Genomic DNA, 25,068 nt, shown 5'->3' with positions numbered 1-25,068 from the left:
GAATAGGGTCAGAGAAGGACTGTCACTGGTCTCTCCCGGGAACAAGATAGAACACAAAGCTAGGCTAAACCTAGGATGGTCCCTAGGCTGGCTTTGTTTCTGCAGCTGCCCTTTCTGAGCCTCTGCTTTTGAGGGCTAAATCATATTTTTATTCTCAAGATGAAATCTCCTTGGGCATGATGTATAAGTTTGTTATACATGCATGGCTAGATTCAGTTTGCTGATGTGTTAGTTAGCATTTTTTGCATCTATGCTCATAAGTCATGTGAACATAATTTTCTTTCTGTAGCTATTATATGGTTTGGGCACCCAAATGATGCCGGCTTGGGTCTTTGTTTTCTTTTAACAAGCCTGAACCAGAGGATTTCTGAAGTCCTTTCCATCCTGACAATGCAGAGTTCTTTCAGGAATGAATTAGAAAGTCCTGGCAGCTGCTCCTGCCTCCTGGCTTAGGCTGAAGGTTGGAGGAGGGTGGTAAGGGCAGCAGGAGCTAGTGGAGGGAGAAGAGGGGCTGGCAGAGAGCAAACTCGGGTCTGAAGCAAGGGCAGCTCTGGGCTCCTTCCTGGGGGGATGGGGGAGGACAGTGCTCACATGGTCTTTACTGCAGCCTCCAGCCCCAGGGTAGCTTAGAACCTGTAGTGAGTTCTGTATTCAGGAACAGAAGGACTTAGGCCAATCCCTGGGTCCAAATGCTGCAGCAGCTGTGTGACTCCAGGCCACACGGTTGGCCACTCCGTCCTCGGCTGCCTCACATGTCACATGAGATCCTAGCAGTACCTATCACGTGGGGCTACTGTGAAAGGCTAGGAGCTAACATGTAGAAAGTGCCTGTGCCAGTGCCTGGCTCTGAAAAGTGCCGGCTTAGCATTGCTGTTGCTTCACACCGAGCTGGGTGCCATTTCCAAGTACTGCTGAAGGTAAGAATCCTGAGAGAGGCATAGCCCCTAAGAACCCCCCACAAACACCACCACCGTCCATCAGAAGCAGGTGAAGAGGTAATGGGCAACTTCTGCAATGAATCTTCTAGTTTATAAGGCAGTTTAACATTCTTGTTCTTAGAAATCCTCATAAAAGCTGTGGACCTTTATTTCAACTTTATGGACATTATCAGTAGAAGCCCACAGGGGTATGTGGCTTCTACCCAAGTTTAAAGCCAAGGCCTCTGGCCCTCCCAGCCCACAGCCCTGCCAACAGGCCCTAGCCCCACTTCTCACCTGGAAACAGAGGAGAACATCAAAATCATCCTGTAAATAGACCTCAGTGACAGCTCAGAACAACAATGGACCCACACATGCTTAGATAAGAGGAGTTAGTTCTGCTTTTCTATAGCACAGCAGGGTAGCTGTGGTTGTAATGATCTACGGTATATTTCGAAATAACTCACAAAGAAGTTTCTCAGTACATGAACACACATGATGTTCAAGGAGAGACAGAAATGCTTATTGCTCTGATTTGATCACTGTTTCAAATTACCATACTCAACCTCATAAAGATACAAAGGTACTATGTCTTGATTTTTAAAAATAAACAATGGAATACACTTCCAAGATAGTATATGATTAATTGCCAAGTGAAGCCTGCAGCAGAGCTGGGGAGACGTGCCCTGTTGCACACAGAAGAGGTGCTGAAATCTGTGGAGGTAGACAGCAGTATTCAAAACACTAGCCTCTGGAATAAGAGAAATGAGTGAGCCTTGAACCCAGGACTTATAGGTATCCAGGTCCACATTCCCAAGCTAAGCCTATGAGCACAGCTGGAATGAGAGCAGCTTTCCTGGTGCCTAGCAATCTCCTCATTTGAGGTCTGTTTTGTGTCAGGCATAAACTAATACAGGGAACATAAGGAAAAACTGAGGAAATAATTGCTTTAGTCATTCATTGCCTCCTTCACAACAATTTCAACCACTTTTTCTTATTTTTCCAGTCCTGGGGCTTAAACTCAGAGCCTGAGCACTGTCCCTGGGCTTTCTCAAGACTAGAACTCTACCACTTGAGCCACAGCACCACGTCTGGCTTTCCCCCCCCCCCCTATGAATGTAGTACCGAGGAATTGAATTCAGGTCTTCGTGCATGCTAGGCAAGCATTCTACCACTGGGCCAAACTCCCAGCCCTCAACCACTTTTTATTTTTGAACACCTTTTAGACACCCCCACAGTGTATTGGATACTGTAAGACATACGGATAAGGTCTGGCATATACATAAATTCTCACTTGCTACACTATATCCAGAAATGGGAGATAGTCTCCATTCAGCACCACCAAAAACATGGTATAGGGATGGATCATAGCTCAGTGATACAGCAGTCTCCTGACAGTCTGGAGATCCTAGCCTATATTTCTAGTACCAAGAAAAGAAAAAGGAACAAAAGAACAGATAGCCAAAACATAAACCAATTTAATCTCTTTCATGTTCTACATTTTAATGAAGAGTGGCCTGATCACATAATTTTGGGGGTATCTTATAGGATCCTGGCATTTTGCTAGTATAATGTAAGTACAATTTAAAGAGAATAGCTCTGGCCCTTCAGAAAGTTCTGATCTTTGGAAACCTAATGTAACGCCTGAGGCACTATCTTGATCCAAAGACCTTCCTTCCTTTCTTTATTTTTTCCTAAGCTGAGGAAAGACAGTGAGCTAGGAATGCTCAGGCTGTAGAAGATGAATCTCCTAGAAGGATGAACTGGGACAGCTCATGGTGATCTCTAGCCAGAAATGGCCATACGGTCCCACTCAAAGGGGTATGAAAGCATTTGGAGAGCACGAGGCTCACCTCAGGAAGAATCGAGAATCAGCTGTACATGTCAACCTCTAATTTATTTCTTGTGGCAGAAATGAGCTAAAATCAGAATCCAAGTCCATTTTCGTCATTTTTAGAGGAAGACAATGTGAAAGGGATCAGACGTCTGTCCCCTTTCCTTTAAGCCTCTTCCATTTGTCTGAAAACTCAAAGCTTTTCCACTAAACGGCAGCTCCAACCTGCTCCTTGGTTTTGGCCTGTGCAGCCTGCTCGGCTAACTCTAGCCCATGGAGAGACCAAGCTGTCCATAAGATCAGCAGGGCCCCTCTGAGACATTACAGATTTTCTTGCATTCTCCATTACGTATCAATTTAAAAAATAATAAATCATCACCTATTTTTAATAGCTGGAAAACATGTCAAAGAAGTCTGGTGGGGCCAGGAATGTTTTCGATTTGCTAAAATATTGAATTATCTTTTTTTGTTCTTTTCACTGACTGAATTCCATTGAAGCTTGAAATTGATATGATTCTTTGGGTGATAGCAGCAACACAGGACTGGCTAATTAGCTGCCAAACGGCACATGATGAGGTGTCTGCTATACCTGCTGTGCCCCTAATTCATTCCTGTCTGAGACCCTAAAACAGACTCACAAAATTGGAAGAGAGTTTTGTAGTCAACTGGTCAACCTGAACTGGCTGTGACTCAGAACTTTTCAATACTAGCTCAATAACACAGAATAATCTTTAGCATTCAAGATGCATAGGAACTCTGTCCCCTTTGTTGAAAGTCTGTGTGCATGCATGCATATGTGGGTTCTCATGCTCTCACTTGGCTTATTCACTCAAGGATGGCACTCTACCACTTGAATCACATTTCCACTTCCTGCTTTTTTGCTGGTTAATTGGAGATAAGAGTCTCATGGTTTGCCTCCTAGGATTGGCTTTGAACCATGATCCTCAAATCCTAGCCTCTTGAATAACTAAGATTACAGGATTGAGCCATGGGTGCCCAATTCAAGGATGGACTATTTTAATATTTGAAAAGTTGGTTTACTTTTCAAAGCTAAAAAGAGGGTTCCATGCAGATGGTGTGATTCATCTTTACTCCTCTCATGGTGAATTCCCTATCATAGTTGGCTGTAGGAATGTGCTTGAGCATCCTGCCTCTCCTTGTGATAGGAATACAAGACCCATTTAAAACTCCAGCGTTTTAAATACTATTTTGTTTACTATATGTCCATGCTTTAAAAGCCATGGTTCTCAGCCAGGTGCGGGGGCTCATGCCTGTAATCCTAGCTACTCAGGAGGCTGAGATCTGAGGATCACAGTTCAAAACCAGCCCGGCACTAAAGACCGGAGACTCTTATCTCCAGAAAACCGGAAGTGGTGCTGTGGCTCTAGTGGTAGGGCAATAGCCTTGCACTGAAGAGCTCAGGGATAGCACCCAGGCTCAGAATTCAAGCCCCAAGACCAACCAAAAAAAGAAAACCAGTTCTCAGTTTGTAACAGGAAATTACACATTCCTGCTAAGTCTCTAGTTACCTTGGGGTTAGATGAGGGAGTCACATCACCTCAGACCAACTTATGGCCTCATTTGAGTCACAGTCTATCTGAATTCATGAAATAATATAGTTATAATCTTAGTTGGTGATCTAAACATGAGAGTTCAATAAATGTTTCTTGAAACTATGTAATAGTATTTTTAATTTTTTTTCTTTTTGTCTGTCACAGGGCTTGAACTCTGGATCTAAGTGCTATCCCCAAGCTCTTTAGCTCATGGCTACTGCTCTACCACTTTGAATCACAGGGCCACTTCCAGTTTTCTACTGGTTAATTGGAGATAGGAGTCTCACAAACTTTTGTGCCTAGGCTGGCTTTGAACCGAGATCCTCAGATCTCAGTCTCGTAAGTAGCTAGGATTACAGGAATAAGCCACCAGCGCCCAGCAGTACTTTCACTTTTACCAAACATTTTTCAAGCACTGATGATATACCAGCTCCTAGAAATGGCCCTTCACACATTTTATAGCAAGTCCTCACCTCACACAAAAGGGCATAGAGTCTCTGTTTACTGATAAAAAGACTGGAGATTGGAGAGTCACTGAAGTGACTTTTCCCAAGACTTTAGCTATACGCCAGATTTTCTGAAATAATCATTCTTGCCCCTTTACCTTTAAGATATCTGAGACTCTCATATAAAAGAGTTCATACCAGGGCCGGGAGTTTGGCCTAGTGGTTAAAGTGCTTGCCTAGCATGCACGAAGACCCGGGTTCGATTCCTTGGTACCACATACATAGAAAAAAAGCCGGAAGTGGTGCTGAGGCTCAAGTGGTAGAGCTCTAGCCTTGAGAAAGTCCAAGGACAGTGCTCAGGCCCTGAGCTCAAGCCCAGGACTGGCAAAAAAAAAAAAAAAAAAAAAAAAGACTTCATACCATTATGGTCTGGCCATACCAATAGTATGCTACAGAGGAGGCTCCGAGCAGGCCAGAAGCTGGAACCCTGCTTCGAGGATCTGCTCGCAGTCACACTTTCATTCAGGTAGTCCTTAATCTTCTCTTAGCCATAACCAGCCCTTCACAGACCCATGGTTTCCCGTGGAGGATAGCAATTTGTAATCAGACACTGCTATAGGATATGCCAAGTCGAAAGGGTACCATCAACCCACTTCTACAGAGGAGAAAAAAAGAGGCTCTGAGCAGGTCAGAATTTAAAGAAGGCAGGCTTTCCACTCAGACCCATGTGCCTTCAGGTTCTAAACCCAGCTGCTCCTTGGGCTGGCCCTACCGACCTCCAGTCTCTGCAGCAATGCTTCTCAGAGCCATTCGGCTCCAGCCTTTCCTCCCCCATGGCTGTGTGCCGGGTGATAGAGTGTGTTCCCTGGCCTGTGAGCCAGTGTATAAATTGTTCTCCTGGCTTGCTTTGTAGCTTCCAAAGACAGGCCAGAATTGTAATGATTATGGTAGATCTTCCAAGAGACTTGAAACTCTAAATGTATTTTATTGTTTGGAACACTGAAAAAAAAAAAAACAGAAAAATATGCTTTGCAGGCAGACATGGATGAGCCAAAGTAAAATAGGGGTGTAAGAGAGTAAGGTGTATGCAGGCTTCTTCCCCCACCAAGTAATACACACATACCTAGGTGGTCCATTTATGATATCTGTGATTGTCTAGGACCCCCAAAGAGATAGACAATAACATTGAGTCTGTATCTCCTGAATTAAGGTCTATTGTGTCTTTCTGACATCACCCTGATTTCTGCATCCAATTTGGGAAATAATTGAGTTAGAAATCTTCTGTTTAATAAGGTCAACTTTTCCTTCAATTTCATGGAGAGGCTCCAAAATTGATTGATATTCAGCACTGGCTTGATACTGTGCCTCTGTAATGGTTGTCCTAATTAGACAATCTTGTTAATGAATGCTATGCAGATTAAGCCAACCCCTCCTCCCCAGCTGGGAAGGTGGCATTCCTGGCTGGTGCTCTCCAGGGAGATCCTAGTTCTTCCTCTTCACCTGAGGTAAGCCTTGTCCTCCTGCACTGCTTCATTCTACCCTTCCCACTATGTCACCCCTGATCAGTTACCCTCACCTTCACATCTTAGCTCAGGCTTCTCCTCCCAGGCCCAGAGCTGCCTAATTTCATTCTAGTCATTAGCCCTGCCAGCCTCCTTGGAGTGAGTTCCCAGCCTAGCTACTACCAGAAGTACAAAATAATAATAATTATAATAATAACAACAATAATATCCAACCGTGGCCACTCACAGATGAGAATGGAGTGATGGAGTCGCTGAGACCTTCTGCATCCTGCTCTCCTTCAAATAGGGACAACAAGGGTGCTGTCATGGAGTTGGGGGACACACTGGGCCTCTCACAGCCTTGAGGTGGGAGTTGAAAACCCCATCCAGAGCCTTTTTCAGTATGAATATTCTAGAAGAGACTTGAAGCCCTGGCTTGGCCACAGGCTCCTGCAGCCCTGCATCCTCCTGCTATACATGTCTCACCTTAGACAAGCCACCTCATTCCAGGTCTCCGTCCTCAAGGAAAATAGGCCTCTGGGACCAAGTAGTCTCCAAAGTTCAGCTCGGCCTGACAGCTTATAGCACTACACACACACACACACAGACACACACACACACACACACACAGACACACACACACACACACACACACACACACACACACACACACACACACACACACACCCTCGTTTGTTTTAAGGCATTCTCCAACCCCAGGAAGTTTTCCAGGATGAAATTGTAGGTGTGACACGGTCAGCCTCAAACCCATTCATGTTATTCTCTTCTTGATAGACCAGGGTGAGACTCCTGTCTTTAGGAGTCTCTTTCATCATCTCTTTCTATTTTTATTTATTTTTTTTTGTGCCAGTCCTGGGACTTGAACTTGGGGCCTGGAAAGCTGTCTCTAAGCATTTTTTGCTCATGGCTAGGGTTCTACCACTTGAGCCATAGCTTCACTTCCTCGTTATCTCTTTCTAAATATCATGGCATTTGAAATGGAAAGGCTAGAATTCACATCAGTCTTTTCCAGTTGTTAGTTATGTGACACTAGAACAGTGTCTAGCCTCTTTGAGTTTCCTATTCCTTCTCTGCAAATGAGGAACCTTCCCCTTATACATTAGGGAAAAAAGATAATGCACATTAAAAAAAAAACTTCATTCTTTTCCCCACAATAAAAAGGCCAATACCCTTTCTCTTGCCACACAGATGGAGAGTAGGGAAGTCCAAACAGATCCTCCATCCAAACAGGCCGGTGGCTCCTCCCGTGTCAGCATTTTATGGTGGCAATAATTTATAAAGCCATTTCACAAAGACACCTTTGGGAGTCTGGGTCTGCAATGACCTAAATACTCCTTTGCTCATCTATTCACGTAGCGTGTACTTACTGAGCATCTGCTGCACCCAGTTAATGTGCACTTGTAAAATGCCAGGGATCCATCCCACACCCCTATCTCTGCTCTAGCCCAAAACGAGTTCGGCCCAGACCTCTATACCCTCATCAACCTCTCACACTTTTCTCCCAGTCTTTCCCTACTGGCTACTCTCCCTGCACACTCATCCTGCACAAGGTCAAGAAGAGAGAGGCAGGTGAACAAACGGGGAGATAGGAAGGTCTAGAGAACCAGCAGGACTAGGACAGGGAGAAATGGGAAGGAAGGTCAGACTGCATGAGAACACCTGGTTTCTTTAAGCTCCACTGACCAAGGCGTAGCCAGAATGAGAGAAGGTAGGCCCCGGAGAGGCAGCAGAACCCCACCCTCACCACAGGGAAAAGTGTCTTCTGGGATGCCTCTACAAAGAGCCAATTTTGCCATCACTTCTTTTCTATGTGGCCCTTCTTACATGGACAGAGCTTTCTGCTCTAAGCTCTCCCCCATCACCAATCCCTACATACACGTCTGGGGAGTGCTTGGGACATCGGCAGTGGAGGCTACAGCATGCACAGTCTTCTCTCATTCTAGGCTCAGCTGAGCCATTATGCACCGGCTGACCAGCTCAGGAGGGATTCTGAGCCATACCAAGAGCAGATGGCTTCTCAGAGCCCTGAACTCCTGTGCCCTCCTTAGCAACCATCTCTGCTCCAGGTCCTTAGACCCGGTATCTCAGCAGGGAGGTGGTACTTGCCTAAGTACGACTCCCCACAGCAAGAACTTCACTTCCTGGGCCTGCCTCTTCCCTGAGGCTGGTCCCGCCTAAAGTCTGCCTTTGTCAGCTCTGTTTTAGATGGGGTAACCAGAGCACCTATCAGCACCTAACCCTAGTCACCCATAAAACTGTTTCCTGTCTGTCACCCCAGCCAGAGCATAAGCCTTAGAGAACAGGATTGTTAAATTTCATTTGTTTCCCTCTATGTCCCTGTGCCTAGAATATTATTCCGCACATAGGTCAATAAATGTTAATGGAATATTGAATATTTGAAAGATCAGAGCAAAATTCATAAATGTGTCAAGCAGATAAGCACATCCATCCCAAATTCAGGAAAACTAAACGGTGATGATCACAAAAAACCCCAACCAACCAGCTAATATACATAGTACAACTTACCCAGGGTAAGGACTCACCGCGTCCAGAGCCTCAAAGAAGCCCTATAGCCCTCTGCTAAAAACATAGGTCTGAGTCCAGAGGGGTGATCACTTCCCCACAGAAGGAAGGAGTAGAGACCAAAGTTGAACTTGGGTAACCTGACAGTGCATATGGAGGAGGTCTCGTAACTGCAGTAATGATCACGAGATGAGTCTAGCCTTTCTGGATGGGCCTAATTCCATCACATCCTCTCTCCAACCAGGCTCCAAATCAAACCTGGTGTCTTAATAGCATGCTAGACAGGGAACAGTTTGAGGTCAGAGCTGCCTGCATTGTTTCTATAGATCTTGCCCAGGTCAGGTCTGGCATGGGGAAAGGCAGACAGGAAATGCTTGTGAATAAAGGAAGCCCAATGGTCTCAGAGTAAAACTCATAAAGCCACCGTGGCCTGGGACATTTTTCTGTGGCCTTCTACTTTGTCACCTCTAGAAAGAGATGCCTGAGGGACATCAGGCAGTTAATAACAAGAACAATCAGATCTGAGCACAGGGTGGCCTGGTAAAGCCAGCACCATGACAGGGACATCAATTAAGGAGAAATCACAGTTCCTTGGCCTGGCTCTGTTGCACCATGCCCCGAGGAAAACGGGAAAAGGTCACTTGGGGGGCCATGCTCCCAAAATATCAAGTTGTGTGGGTCAACCCTTCAGGCCACAAGCATAATTCCAATTAAGGTGATGGTTTCTTTTACAAAGTCTGGGCAGAAGGGAGAGCGGGCATATCATGAATTCTCTACTACGTGCTTGCCTATCATTCCTTTTTCAACCCATTTATAATACTGACAAGGATTCTATGAGATTCCATCCAACATTTTTATTACACACTTGCCACATTCCAGGCACTGTGCTAAGTGTGGGAGGTAGATAGACACATGGTGAGGCCACTTTAGAGAATGGCTAATTTGAGGCTGGCTGCTACTAAGGTAGCCAACAGCTGGCCCACCTAGGCCTCTTTCAGGCACTTAGCAAATATTTGTTGAGTGAATACATGTGAAATAATAAATATACCATGGGAATGATAATACACCATGCAGATAATAAATCAATTGTCCAGTTTTGAGCTCCATACAGAGGCAGAATTAAACTACAGGAGGCTGTGTCTCTTTACCCCAGTAGAATATGGAAATGGGTTTGATCCCACCAAGTCCTAGAACCAAGGGACTTTGAATTCAAAGGAACCAACAAATTCACACCTCTGAGGAGGAGGACTAAGCATTAACTTGTAATGCATAGCCTTGAAGTGACAACTGCTGCTCTGGGGAAAAGAAAGAAGTCCCTAAGGTAGGATTACCACCATGACCCTGAAACACCATACATACAAGCAAGGAACCCTAAATCTTAGAGTTGGTGGAAACCTAAGAGCTATGCAGCTCAATAGCTCTGGGTGAGATTCCTGGCATGGTCTCAGTTCAATTGCCCACAGAGGCTGAGAACCCATTTCCACTCAAGGCAGCTCTTGAGAGACTCCACTTGGATGGGTCTGATGTTTTCACCATGCCTTTAGCTTTCTCAGGTCTTTGGCCCACAATAAGGCCAGTACCTTCAAGAAGCCCCCACACTAACAGTGGCATCATAGATGGGGTTCCAATAGGCCAATTTTCTCACCAGGTAAGCCCTTACCTGGGGACACACACTCATCAAAATGCAGGAGGAAGCCCCACGTTGCTCATGCCTGTAATCCTAGCCTCTTGAGTAGAGGCTGAGATATGAGGATGGTGCTTCACAGCCAGCCTGGGCAGGAGAGTCTATGAGACTATTCTCTCCAATAAACTACTCAGAAAAAAAAACAAACACAGAAGTAACACTGTGATCCAAGTGATAGAGTGCTATCCTTGAGCAAAAGAAGCTCAGGGACAGGGCCCAAGTCCTGAGTTCAAATCCCAGGACTGGGGAGCCCACGTGCACACACATGTATGCACAATGCCAGGGCTGGAAATGCCCCAGCCTTGTCCTACATGAGGACACTGAGGCCAGCATGGCTAGCTTGGCTCTCCCACACAGCAGTCTGGATCAAAGCAAACCTCAGAACCCAGGTCTGTGCTAGGAGGGCAGGAAGTCACATCTTGAGTTCCAACAGTCCATGAATTCATCTGTTCTCGAAAAGTCTGGACCCCTAGCTGGAAGTCACCTCCAAACCTGTCACCTAGCCACTGTTTCTCTCACTGCACCATCTGTTCCTGGTTGCCTTTCCCCCTTCACTGCTCATGGAGTGTGTGTTCTTGGTGAGTCAGCCAACTACATGGCTCCCACAGTGTTAGAAATCTCTGTAGCCTTCCCCAGCTGTAGTGTTTACACACCTCCACCTGGCTTCATTCCAAAGGTCTCCACAGCTCACTTTTATCTTGAGGTGCCTGTTTAAAGCATTTTATCTGATCTCCAATATCTATTGCCTGTGTGTATATGTGCACTATGTGCATACATGCACACATGTGTGTACACACCAGCACTAGGGCTCAAATCCAGGGCCTGGGTGCTGTCATTCTGGGTACCAAGATTCTCAGATCTCAGCCTCCTGAGTAGCTAGGATTCTAGGCATAAATCACTAGTTCCCAGCTTCAATATCTGTTCTGCCAGACCTCCAAGTATGGTTCAGCCCTTCTGAAAGCACACAGACAGACACAGCTCCCTCTCCAGAGCCATGGCTCCTATATTTCATCTAGATTGAAGAAGCTCCATCTTAAATGTTCTGGACTATTGGAAATAACTAATGCCCTTTCTCTCTGGAAGTTTGCTTCAAAGTACTTTGTTTTCTGGCCCCCAAACCAATAAAACAGCAAGAAATCACTTGGCTCTGCAGAAAACTGTGCTACCTGATAAACTGGGATACTGCCTAGTATTGAACCAGCACAACCAACATGTTGCAAGCCCTCACTCTCCCTATCCACCCAGCCACACACCTAATCCCAAGTTCTCTGCAGAAACTTCACTCCAATAATTCATAGGAACTGGCTAAATCGTCTCTAGATGGCTAAAATTTGAAATAACAGTTGATTTTCATCACCTGATAGCTACAGCAACATGTGTTTATGTTCATGACACAGCCAGGCCTTCAGACTGCTCCCTGCCCTGTACCTCTGGACTCTACCACCGCTCTGCTCACTTTCCACTCTCCTTCCAATCCTTACTTCAATCTTAGCAGAAGCTGCAGCAGGGGCAGAAAGAATAGCAGGGCCCCAAAGGTATCTTCCAACCTGCCCTGGAAACCTTACCACTCCCAGCCTGGTGTCCAGAGGCAAACCTGTTTCCATCTTCTTGCTAGGAAGGAATCATTCCCCAAGCCTGACAATGTTTGGGCCAAATGAAAAACTTTAATATACCCAGAAATCACATATGGTGAGAAAAACAACCGCCTGGCAGGCTCCACAGACGTCTCGGAAGGCTGCTTTGGAGTTTCCCAGATAAAGAACAGCCCTGTCCATGTTTGCAGGCTTCTGGGAGTTTCTTGCATTCTGGGGGCAGCAGCCTCTTCCTTCCTTCTACACCCACAGCCTTGCCAACAAATGTGAGGCAGAGAGTCTTCCACCCAGCAAACTGAGCTGCACAGGTCTTCAAGCCATCTCCTCCAACTCCCCCACTTTACAACAAAAGAAACTGAGGCCCAGGGAGGGGCTCAACCCACACCCAACATCAGAGAGAGGGCTGAGCTAGCACTGCTGTTCCTGAGCCCCATCCTTCCTGCCACCAGCTTGAGTGTTTCAGAAAAGTGCAAGGCCCCACCTTACTTCTCTCTCCATCTTTGCAGGTTCTGACATTAGGTTTGGAGAAGGAATATTTTCTCCTATGGCTCCTTCAAGGGCAAATCAGGAAAAATAACAATTACCTGCTCCAGGTTTTCCATCTTCCTTTCATTTAAAAATACAAAAGCTTAAACATAAATAAAGGGAAATGGTCTGGAAAAAATAACCAGTTGACATGGAACAATTGGCATTTCGGCACTGCATAAGAAGTGCAACTACTGTTTTTCAGAAACTCGGCACAGCCATGAGTTGTTAACTCATAACCATTTGGCACAGGCTTTTCAATTGTTTAGATGTGATGGATGATGTTGATAGAAGTGGTAGAAACCAAACATAGGCTATTAATAGGCCAAACATGGTACTCTTATAACTCTCCCCATCCCTCCACCCTCATACTCTGCCCTTCTTCCTTTCCTTTTCACTCCTCCTCTCTCCCTCTCTACCATCTCCTTCCTTTCCCTTCCCTTCCCTCTTCCTCTCCCTCTCCTTAGTGTCAGCTACTGCCAAGATGACTACTTTTTACTTTGAGTGCCATCAAGGCTAGCAACAGGGCACTATATGAGCCATGTCACCCTGCCCAGGTCCAAGGAAGCCTGTCTGAGGGCCAAGAAGAAAGCCAAGGTCATTTGGCCATGTGGCTGTTGGCCTGTGCAGAGCTTCAAGGAGTTGCAAGGCAGTGGCTTTTCTCCCACAATCCCTGGTGCTCTTCCTTGCCAGCTTGGGCCCTGAAGAACTGAATGGCTCCCTCACCCAAGGACAGTGAGAAGAAGGGTTACTTTGCCATCCACAAGGTGCTGAACCAAGAATACAAGAACACTCACATGCACATCCACAAAGTGCACATCAACAGGATGTCATTTGAAGGCCTACGTGATAGAGCACCAGCCCACAATCTCAGGGTCCTGAGTTCAAAACCCCAGTACCAGAAGAAAGAGGATGAAGAGAAGGGGAGTGGGAAGAGAAGGAAAAGTACTAGTCTCACTTGAGTACTCAGGGACCTAGAAATTTGCCATGAAGAACACAAGGACTCCAAACGTGCTCAACAAAACTGTGTGGGCCAAAGGAATGAGGGCTCCCCACGTCCTCTCAGTATGTGGTTGTCTAGGAAGTGTAGTGAGGATGAAGACTGAACAATCAAGTTCTATATTTTGGTGGCCTTGTTGCCACTTGCAAAAATCTACAGTCACTGTAGATAAGAACTCACCACCCAGGGTGAAAATAATAAAACCAGAAAATCAGAAAGAGTCACAAATCATAAAAGTGTCCCTGGCACAGCCCCCACAGATTATCTAGAGCCTGGGGAGGTGGGGGAGTCTCTCAATTCTTCCTCATATCCATGTTGTCCACTTCTATCCTCCAATAGCTCAAGGAAGCCCCGAATCAAGACAGGCCCTCAGTGCCCTCTCACTAGTTCCAGTTTAAGTTATTTTAAAGCAGAGGAACCCCATGGATCCCTCCGAAAAGCATTGCTTCCCAGAACTCTCTCCTGACCCAAACTTCCAAGCATTTGCTGAGAACCCACAATCTGCCAGGCCCTAGATCTAGCTGTCCGTTTGCATATAGGATTTCACATAAGCCTTACCACAAAAAAAAAGAAAGAAAGAAAGAAAGAAAAAAGAATTCCACTTGGCAAATGGGAGAACTGAGGCACAGAGTGATCATACACTTTGACTAGCCAAGAACTAGAGAAGCTATAGGCTTTAATCCCAGGCTTTCTAATTCTAAGCCTAGGATTGGAGAAGTCCTGGGCAGAGTCCTGCTGAGAGCTTCTGCAAAAACCAGGTTTGCTGGTCTCTCCCTTTATACTCCCTTTGTTTCCACAGGCACAGAAGTGCCTGATCCATGTCCTCTACCTACATGGGGTCAGCCATCAAAGAAGCCAGGCCAAAGACTAGAGCTGAACCATTTGGGTTCATTGCTGTCTTTAACATCTATTAAATAAGAGCAAAATGTCTATCTGCATCCCGGGTTTGTTGTAAAAAAGATCAGAAAATGAATGTAAAAGTGCTCCACGAATCAAAGGTTCCCAGATGCTTAAGTACAGTGTATACACAGGGTGACAATACATCAGTGAGCCCAGTTTATGCTTGTTATTTTGCCACGATTACTAATGATCAGTAATTTTTAATAGCATCCTCTCAAAAGCGTGCCAGTTTAGGAAATGAATGAGATGATCATCTGTACAGGTAGCATCTGCAGATTCTAAGAGAACTGGGCCCCCCCTTCCCTGCCCCACCCCACATCTCCCAGCCCCCCAGCCCCTTGTGGAGTGGAAGAATGGGGTACAGTGCTGCGATCAGCACACCCTTTGCCCATCTGGCCCCAGCCAGGTTCATAGACAGGCATCATCTTGCTAGATCAAAGCAATTATTAGTAGACACTATTTTTAGCAAAGCAGTGTCACAATGCCTGGATTAATTGCAATTATATGTCACTCTTTTAAGGTTTATTTCATCAGTTATGGACAACCCTAGTCATGTGCCCAGCGTGCTTTAACCCTTGGTTAGATGAATTTCTCAATGCAGAGGAGGTGGTAACCATGGAGAAGGCTGACTATCAGAATATATTTGCTACTGGATCATTGTGTCCTAGACATCAGCTTAGGGCTTTCCTGTTTATGAAGCATTTTTGTAGTTTCCTATTTGATCCCTTGGAGATAAATTAAGCCACTCCCACCTCATGTGAAGAAAATCTGAGGCTCAGTGTATTGAAGAAATTACTCAATCACACAACAAGAACTTGAATTCTCCTAACACTGTATTACCAAAAAAAAAAAAGTTCCAAGGCTTCTCTATGGATCCATGAATGTGAACTGCATGAGAGCTCTTGGGAATGTGACTCTCAGACTTCTGTGGTCTGACAGGGCCCCATGGCCAGGCATATAGATGGAACACCCAGGGACAGCTGGAAGCCGCCTGCTGAGGAGTCAGCCAGATGCATCCAAGGATGCCTGTTTGCCAGACAAGAGAAGTCCTTTATTTACCTTGAATGTTTCAAGTGGCCTTACCGACAGAAAGGAACACAATTAAGAAACTCCAAGAAGATTATGTCCAGATCGGAAAAATATGCAAACATGAAGACCCAAAAGCTTCCATCTCAGCATTTAGCTAGAAGAGTAGCCAGAAGGCACTTCTTTTAAGCAAGAAGATGGCAACACTTCTACTACCCCATCTGATGTCTCCTAGTGCTGAGGTTAAAAAAAAAAAGCCAGAGGCTTATATTTGAGGCCCTTTATACTACCAGGCACCATGGCTCAAGCCCAGGATCCTAGCTACTCAGGAGGCTGAGGTCTGAGGACCCTGGTCCAAAGCTAGACCAGGCAGAAAAGTCCATGAGACTCTTATCCCCAGTTAACCACCAGAAAACTGGAAGTGGCACTGTGGCTCCAAGTGGTAGAGCACTACCCTTGGGCAGAAAGGGCTCATGGATAGTGTCCAGGCTTAGAATTCAAGCCCACAATGGACCAAAACCAAAAAACTTAAAGCCCCTTTATTTGGGCCAGGTCCATCAGCCCCGGCACCCCTCATGAAAGGTTCGTTCTCAACCGGTTTCCCAGATCTAGTCCAAAAGCCTAGGCTAAGAGAAACTGAGGCACTAAGCAGGGAGTGACCAGAAAAAAACTGAGAGAGAAAACGTATGCCTTTCTCTCCTCTGGGCGCTTGATGTTCCAAGCCTATAAAACTCAGCTGGGACTGGGGTGCTGTCTGGAGCATCTTTCTCATGGACAAATTTGCCAACGCTCATTTTCTCATCCACCCCTATTTCATCTCTCCTATTTCTCCCCTCATGTACTGTTTCTGTTTTCTGGGAATAGGCTCTAAATTGCCAGCTAAAGGGTAAAATGGAAATGATACTATGTAATAGCCCCTGAGGTCCCACAGCCCCTTGATTCCCACGCTCGTCACCACAGCCTCAGACCGCAGGATCTGGGTCTTAACTGTTTCTCTGTACCCTTTCATAATAAGTAAATGAATGTGTGAATGAATGAGGGAATGAATGGGCATCTTTCCCAAGGAGAAGAGAAGCAAGCAAAACTACCCCACTCTGGATCTAATCAGGCAGGTGGTACCACTTAGAATTAGAAATTTACCATGTGAGTCACCTTACTCTCCTCATCCCATTGACTAAACAGATACTTATTTATTTACAACCCATTGTTTAAGGCTTTAACTCCAACAGCTGTGATCAGACTTAAGCAAACAGAAAGCCCTGCCAAGCCCTCCCCCCAGTTCCCTGCCCTGGAAGAGCACTGGGATTCAGAGCCCGGGGCTGAGGAAGGCTGGGGGAGGTCTTTCCCTGGGCAGGAAGAGCTATCTACCACTGGGACTTCCAGGCAACCACTACCAATGACACACTGAGCTTTCAAAACCCAGGTCAGAGCAGAAGACTGCCAGCCAAATCATGCACTGTCATTTCTCCATACAGATGTCACTGGCTACCCAGCATCAGCTGTCACTGGGCGGCCAGCTGTTGAGGGGGGGACGTTAGGAGGGCGGTATAGGCCCTGGGGAGTGACTTTCATTGAAGGAACCCAGCTGGGCTCCAGCTGTGTGTTTCAGGGAGCCAGGAGGACTGGGGTGAAGGAAAGGAAGACAGTCCTGGTCGAGGGGTCAGACAGCTGGTGGGCCAAGGGAATCAGGAGGATTCACATTGTCCTTCCAGCTGCCACCAGCTGTTGACCTCAGTGGGAAAGCCAGGAGATGGGGACAGGAGATGGGGATCAGGTGGCCAGGAGTAGATAGACGAGTTCAGAACAGCGTCGGGGGGGGGGGTGTATGGGAATGGAAAGTATCAGGGCATGGAGTCCTCACATCATACAAACAGGACACTGAGGCCCAGACCTGGTCACAGCTACCCAGCTGTGAGACCTAGAGCTGGATGAGGCTCCTTGAGCCCCCAGAGCTCCTTCTGCTATACTATATCAGGTAATCCAAAAGACACGCCACATGGGAAGGGGTAATCATGTGCAAGAAGTTAGGTACTCACTACCTTACAAATGTAACTGTAACCCCTCTATACATCATCCTGACAATAAAATAATTAAAAAAAAAAAGACATACCAGGCCACATTACACACACACACCTCAAAACGTTTCTGCAGTTCCCATGGCTCCTGGGACCATGGAAGACACTGAATGTCAGAGCTCACATACACACCAGGAGTCTGCCTGAGCAGCCAGCCTCACACCTGCAAAATGCACTACCCTTCAGCTTCTCTGGACCTTTGCACATACTGGCTGTACATTCTTAGCCTTCCCAACCCATCAGCTTCTGATTCCTCCTGAATGGTCTCCTCCCTCCTCCTCCGTCCCGCACCCCCACACCCCAGGCCTCTGGGAGGCAAAGCTAAGCACACTCAGTTTCTGTCTTACCAGGTCCTGCGTGCTCTGAGTGTGGGAGAGCGAAATCCTTGTCTGTCTGTCTCTCCCCACTCCCAACATCCAGAAGTGAGGAAAATCCCATTCATGTTGTGGAGCATCAATTACCAAATTAAGAAGTGAATGAACCCCAGGCTGCTTTGATAGTGTCTTACTCCCCACAAAACTACTCAGCCTACAGGCAGGCCAGCTCGTGCAGGATGTTCTTGGATCTCCTTCCTACTCCTCCTGCCAGCCCATGGTGTAGGGTGGTGGGTGAGGTCTCTGGCTAAATGAGGTGGTAACTATACAGGGAAAGAGCAACCATGAACCTGGGCATCCAAGTAATATCTCCTGTTGATGCTGACACAGGTCACTGAACAGTGACAGCAAATCAGCCAGGCTGGTGACCAAGCCCACTTATCCATAAAATGATACGTGACCAGAGCCATCTAGTAAACAGCAGTTAGCCACTCTGAAAAGGCACACTTCCAGGATTCTGGGTACCCATAAGGGAAGGGAAGCAAAGCCTGTCATCCACAGAAGCACCGGGTCTCCAGCAGAGTCTTGAGAGAGTTAAATGATGTGATTTTTATAGACCATTTGCCTTCCAAATTGTTTTCTCTACACAAAATACAAACAGGATGTCACACCTGGTTTACATCACTGCCTACTGATAGGGAGGGAAAGTACCCCATGCAGCAGGACCACTGCCGGGCATGGATCTGGGCTTATAAATGACACCTAGAGCAATCACAAAGTGGAAAGTAATGTACAAGGAAGGTCAGACTAGCTCCCTGTCATTTGCTTGGGGGCAAGAGTCCTCAGCCACCCCAACAACATTTCTGGGGGCCCTGGCCACTAGGGAAGTGTTTTGAATAATGACACACAGAGACAAACACAGACAGAACAAGGTGCCGGGAGCCACATACCAGAGCTGCTTCATAGAGCCGCAAATGGCTCTCAGAGGGCACCACAGCTGTAAGCTTCCTTGCCAGGAGCAGGGTAGATAGACAGGCCATGGGGCACAGGGCAGGGAGCCAGGTCACAGGACCCAGGGTGGGGCACAGGGAGTCGGCGATTTCTAAGACCCAGACTGAAAAGCTGCCAGGAAAGGGGCTGAAAATTGTACATACTCCATTGTGGTTTATCTCCCTTGTAATTTATCTAGTATTTTCTGAAAGGTCACTGGGTGGTGATTTCAATATTGTAAAATTTGTAGAGACACTTGAAAAAAGAAATGTACAAATTTCACAGGTTTATGCTGGCTTAAAGGTAATTTTTTTTTTTATTAAAACTGTCTATTCTGAATGTACTTTGGATAGGATTTGGCAACCGATTGGTTCAAGATCCAAAGGGCCATCTGCTATTAAAAGATTCGCTGTTGGTTTGGGGAGGGGGGTGTGAGAGGAGTATAAAAAAAAATTACAAATCAAAGACATGTGCAAAGTATGGCTGATAGACCCAGGGGAAAGTGGCATGTGAGATCACAAAGAGCTTTGTCACCTTACTGTTTCCCCAAGCAGGGAGCTGGAGGTTCGAGACACTGATTAAAAGCAGAGGCCTGCGCCCAGCCAAGCTTCCACCTCCGGAAACCTTACAGGCCCCTTTTCCCTTTCCTATTATTGCTCCTCATTAACTAAATCCAATCTTTGTCATTCAAAAGAAAATAAGCCAGGAAATTGCCTAAGGGAGATAGTCTTCATCCTGGATTTAAAAAAAAAAACGGACCAGCTTCTACCTTTTCCCTGAGCCCCAGTCAGAAATTCTCTATTTCTCTCCCAGCAGCAGAACCATTTCCTTCCTGTCAGTCCAGTGATGCACAACTTCCTGTCAGGACAGCAGAGGAATCTGAGGAAATGTCTCCCCTCACAGCCTTCCCTCAGGTTCACAGAGCCCTGGCTGCTGCCAAAGAGGAGTGTCTCCAAGAAGCTGTTGCTCCCTCATCTCCCCAGCCAGCACCCTCCACAACCCCGCTTCCAGTGGGTCGGGAACCAAGTCCAGAGTGGATATGAATACCCCACGCCAGCCATCTTCTTCATCCCTGCCTCAGCCTCCTAGTGAACCAGCATTTCCAGCTCCAAGGCCACCAGCTAGAGACCACCGGCCATTGAGCCCAACACTTCCCACCTCCATTCTTGTGTCCCAATTCAGTCAGGACCTTGGCACTTGTCAGAAGGACTCAGTCTGGCCCTTGGGTGGCAGAGATGGTAAGAGAAAGACTTTTGAAGCTGAGTGCCGGTGCCTCACACCTGTAATCCTAGCTACTCAGAAGGCTGGGGTCTGAGGATCACAATTTGAAAGCAACCCAGAGCAGAAAAGTACATAAGATTCTTAATCTCTAGAAAAAGCTGGAAATGGCACTGTGACTCAAGTAGTAGAGTGCTAGCCTTAAGCAAAAGAAGCTTGGTGACAGCACCCAGGTCCTGAGTTCAAGCCCCAGGAATAGCAAAAAAAAAAAAGAGGGACTTTTGGGGTTTGGAGACCAGAGCACAAGATGCCACATGAAATGGAGAGATGGGGAGATGAGCAATAATCTCCTCTATTTATTAATTCCCTTCCCCCCCAGGATCCTGTATTATGTCCAACAAACCTAACAACCATGCCTCCCCCCCCAACCTATCACCTGGGGAGCATGCAAAAATCCTCACACCCAGGTTGCACTCTAGGCCTATGGAATCAGAAGGTCAGAAGCTGGGAACTAGGCATTAGCAATTTTAAAACATCTCTTGGTGATTCTAAAATGTAGCAAAGTTTGGGAACCCCTGTGGAAGGTGCTATTATCACCTATTTTATTAATGAGGAAATTGACACTCAGGTTAAATCACTTGCCTAAAGTCACACTGCTTAAGAGCATTAGAGAGGGTTGGTGGCGAGGACGGGGGAGGGGTGTCACACCTCTATGATTCCAGCCTGGAGTCCTCCTCACTCAGAATTTTCTGGAGAAAATCTTCCAGACCTACCTATCAGGTACTTATCTCCCCTCTCCATCTCCCACCCACCACTCACAGCCCATGTGCTTGTGAGTAGGATCGAGGACACGAAGGGCAGGCAGAAGGATCTGTACAGGTGACCAGAACAGCCCTGAGGGTGAAAGGGCCTGCTGTGTGGTAATGGTATCAGCAGGTTCTGCGCTGCCTTCACCTGAGAATGCCACTTGAGGTCTCTCCAAAGAGCCCCTGCCTCCCTGAAGACGATGGCCAGTTTTCATGAAAAGAACACACACACAAAAAAAAGGTAAGGTCACGGGGATGGGGAACAGACCTCGTGGACAAAGCAGAAGCGCATGAATAGCGAAGGAGGGGAGATGCCCAGATGTGCTCTGAATCTGAAACCCCATGATGGTTTCTTCAAGGGTGATAAGACTTGAAGAAAGTCACTTCCCCTCTCTGGGCCTAGGACAATGGGGTGGAAACCCAAGGCTGAGGAAGGTCCTCCCTGCCCTGTTCTCCATAAGTCCTATGAAGGCCTTGTTCTAGAAAGCCAGGAGCATGGGAACAACTGTGGCTCATCCAGAGGGGATGGGAGCAGCGCAGTTCAAGTGGCCCAAATCCCTGGCTCATAGGGAGTCACTGCACCTGCTGAACACTCAGACCAAAAAGCAGGAACCAGCATCCCACACCTGCCCTCGCCTGCCCCTCCCAGGAATGCCTCTCCGAGCTGGACAGGAGTCACGGTCTGTTGAGTTCACTTCCTCTTATGACACCTCAGAGTGAGGCAGGAGGAGCCTGTGGACATCTGAAATTACACAGCTCACCAGAAAACTCCTTCCAGAGCAGCCTCCAGCCTGCCTCATCTATTGCCAAGGCCAAACCAAATCTGACTTCCACTTGGGCACATTCTTGTTTTCTTGGTTCCGTCCCCTCTTCTGTTCCTAGCACAATCTCCTATATGCGTTCTCTAAGCTCACACGCCAGTCACCAGAGGCCTCCAGGGAAGGGTCTGGCCAATTTCTAGCCACATGAACCAGCTTCAACCCACTCACTTATAAAAGGGCCTGACATGAGTGCCAGGCCACAATACTGGGCACTTTGTCGGTATACTGGGTAGAGCTGGGCCCCATCCTGCTTGCACTTCCAGTCTTTACAGTATCTCTGGGGCTCCATATGCTTGTCACTCCTGCCTACACCCAACCAGCGCTGGCTTCTAGCATCTATCCACCACAAAGACCATCCCCATCCAGAGAGGGGAAGACAATTTGTGGACACAGGTCAGCTGTCTTTCCTCTCCTATTCCTGCCCAGCCTCCATATCTGGCTCTCAGCACACTTCCTCTCTGACTCGCCTACCTGCCTACCCACCCCCCCCCCCCAGTTCCCAGGCTTCCACTGGACTCAAGACCTCAGATTCCCCCATTCCAACTTCATCCCTCATCACATTTAGGGATTAATAAGGGTGACTGGAGATACAACTCAGTTGAAGAATGCTTGCCTAACATTTTAAGTCCCTGAGTTAGTACCCCCCCCATACCCACCCAACACAACGGGGACATACTAGCAAGGACTCAGAGTGGCTGGGGAAAAAAAAGCAGGAGATTCTGACCTCTTGCAGACAGTGACTAAATCCCTTCCAAAAAAGCAAGGGCAGAAATACCCAGGGAGATTCCCTGCAGGTCAGCCTCAAGTTCTTCCTCCCAGATGCCTATGTTTGCTTCCCACAGCCAGAGAAAAGCACTGGGCAGTAAGAGTTATGATTCCAGACAGCACTTAACGAAGTCCAGCGCCTCAGCAAGACAGATGTGGGAGATATAATGACCCGGGGGACTTCTCAGGGAAAGCTGTCTGTACACAGAGGGTGGCTGTGAGAGTTAATGAAGCCAGTTCTGCGTGAGTTCTAAGCACAAGGCCCCTTGCGCCTGCTTCTGTGGCTGCCCCACGAGTAGGGATTACCCACAAAGGGAAAGGGAGGCCAGTAGGGAAAGGCCAAGGGTGGGAATCCTCAGGACCAGCCAGGCACCTGATGGGGAGGAAGCTTGTCCCACAAGGTGAATAGGGGTCTCCAGTACACATGGATCTGGACAGGCACTCTTACCCCATCCCCTCCCAACTCACTATCAGCCCCTCCATTATGCAAATCAAGTGACTACGTGCAGATTTGCATAATTCATGCATTATTAGTACGTGCTCTTGTCAGGATCTTAGACTTACAAAGCAATTTTGCTACTTTTAATGGAGAATCAGAGACAAGGTTCTGGGGAGAAATATTCTGTCCTTTCTTCATTAAACACAAAAACATTCTTTAAATCTTAAGCTGGGGAGAGAGCAACAGAAATGAAGTGATTTCCAGTAGGAAACATGGGCACTTAGTTAACATTTTAGACAAAAAGATATCAAAGGCCTGGGTGCCTGGCACTCTACCAGCCAAGTGTCGTATACACCCAGACCATACTGGTCCCCAGTGAAGCAGAGGAAGCAGAGACTGGAGATGTTGTTTCTCTGCAGTCACTTTGACTCCTGAATGATTCGGTAACAACAAAACCCACACTCCAGATTTTTATCTTAAAAAAAAATAATAATAAAGTCCTTGACAAAGTGTCTTCATTCCCCTACCTTACTCAGAGCCCATAAAAACCTAGTAGGTTGGAAGAGTGATGTATGTTTTTACCCTCATTTCAGAGATGAAGAATCAGGGGTGGAAAGAAGTAAGTTATTCATCAATGATCGAAATCTAGGCTGCCTGAATCCTTTCCACTACACCAGTCCTGACACTTCCATCTCCTTGCCAAGACAGACATCACAAATCAATCACAGCACTCTTCTCACCCAGCTCAGATAGCACCTCAGAATCTCTCCCATCACAGCCCTTTTGGCAGCTGGTACTAATTGTTCTGAGTTGACACCCAGATAAAACCTGTTTGCTATTCCTGTACTATATCCTGCCAACTCCTCAAGATCCAGCCAACATGGTAACAGTGCCACCAGTTTCTGGGAAGTGCCTATGGGCTAAGTGTAGCCTGGCTGCTCAGCCTCAGGAGTTCCAAATAGCCTTCCATCAGCTTTCTCACCAGTTCCAATGGGTTCCAGATGGAAATAGACATACCTGCCTTTGGCAGAGATCCAGAAGATGGATTCCCATGCCTTGGCCAACATCAGGTCTCTGCTCTTCTCACTGCAGAGACCACCTCACAGAACTAATGCCGACTGAATGTCCACCTAATGCTCATCTTCAGATACAACAGAAGCCAAAATTGCCTGCTTCTATAATGGACCCGACTTGCTGCTCTTCCATAAGGACTTCAAGGACTTCTAAAAGGTTCAGCCAGAAAATGAGTCAAATATGGCCCACCTTCATGCACATGCGTGCACACACACACACACACACACACACACACACACACACACACACACACTCTGCCTTGGGGCCGGAAGCTCATCCAACTCAGGGACATACCTCCTGTCTGTGCTCACTGGGCCTCCTCCAATACAGGAGCCATGTTTCCACAATTTTTCTACAGGACCCACTTGTATTCTGCAAGAAAACCTGATTGAATAGCAATGCAGCCCTCAAAGTGCTCATTGAGGTCTTCATATACACGCTTGCTGTTAAATCCTGCCTTCCCCAGCCTTGACCAAGCCTCTGAACCCTTGGACCCCAAGGGCAGCCCTGGCTCCTCTCCTCCCCTCATGGAGAGGCCAATACCCAATTGGAGGACAACAGGCAACCTGCTGGTTCCAGAGAGTGGAGGACTTGGTCCCCATCAACATACACCAGTGCCCAGCTGGAAGCCCCTCCCAGCACCCATCAGGGCCGGTTCTACAGAAAGAGAAACAGATAGTCCCTCCTCTGCCCACATCGTAGCTGGGAGACCGTGCCTTGGCCCTCCTGAGCCAAAGCTGCATAACTCCCATTTCTCTCTCTCCCCTCACTTCACAGTGAGGCCTCCTCCCCTCTCCCTGGTTTCCTGAGCCCCAAATCTGAGCACCACCACAATTGCAAATGGACTTCCTCTGGCTGGGACTGATGAGTGGTTTCCATCCTGGTATTTACAGCTGCCTTGTCTCTTTTCTGGAAGATCATTAGGTAACCACATTCCAAGGTGGGGGAGCACCTAGCTCCACCAAGAGGGGAGGATATCATCACTGACCTTGTTCAGAAGTTCTGGTACATGGTGTTAATAAAAAGCAGGATGACTTCCAGTC

The 25,068-nt window shown here is 47.0% G+C and overlaps 1 protein-coding gene across 1 annotated transcript in view; it reads right to left on the bottom strand.

The window, feature by feature from the left end:
* Kcnn3 (potassium calcium-activated channel subfamily N member 3) overlaps positions 1–25,068 on the bottom strand; it is a 158,742-nt gene that overhangs the window by 111,027 nt on the left and 22,647 nt on the right. The window lies entirely within an intron of this gene.

Source organism: Megascapheus bottae, chromosome 10 (assembly GCF_031878675.1).
Source record: "Megascapheus bottae isolate mThoBot1 chromosome 10, mThoBot2.hap1, whole genome shotgun sequence".
Classification (NCBI taxonomy): domain Eukaryota; kingdom Metazoa; phylum Chordata; class Mammalia; order Rodentia; family Geomyidae; genus Megascapheus; species Megascapheus bottae.
The sequence above is the reverse complement of the archived record's forward strand: the minus strand, read 5'-3'. Positions and strand labels throughout refer to the sequence as shown.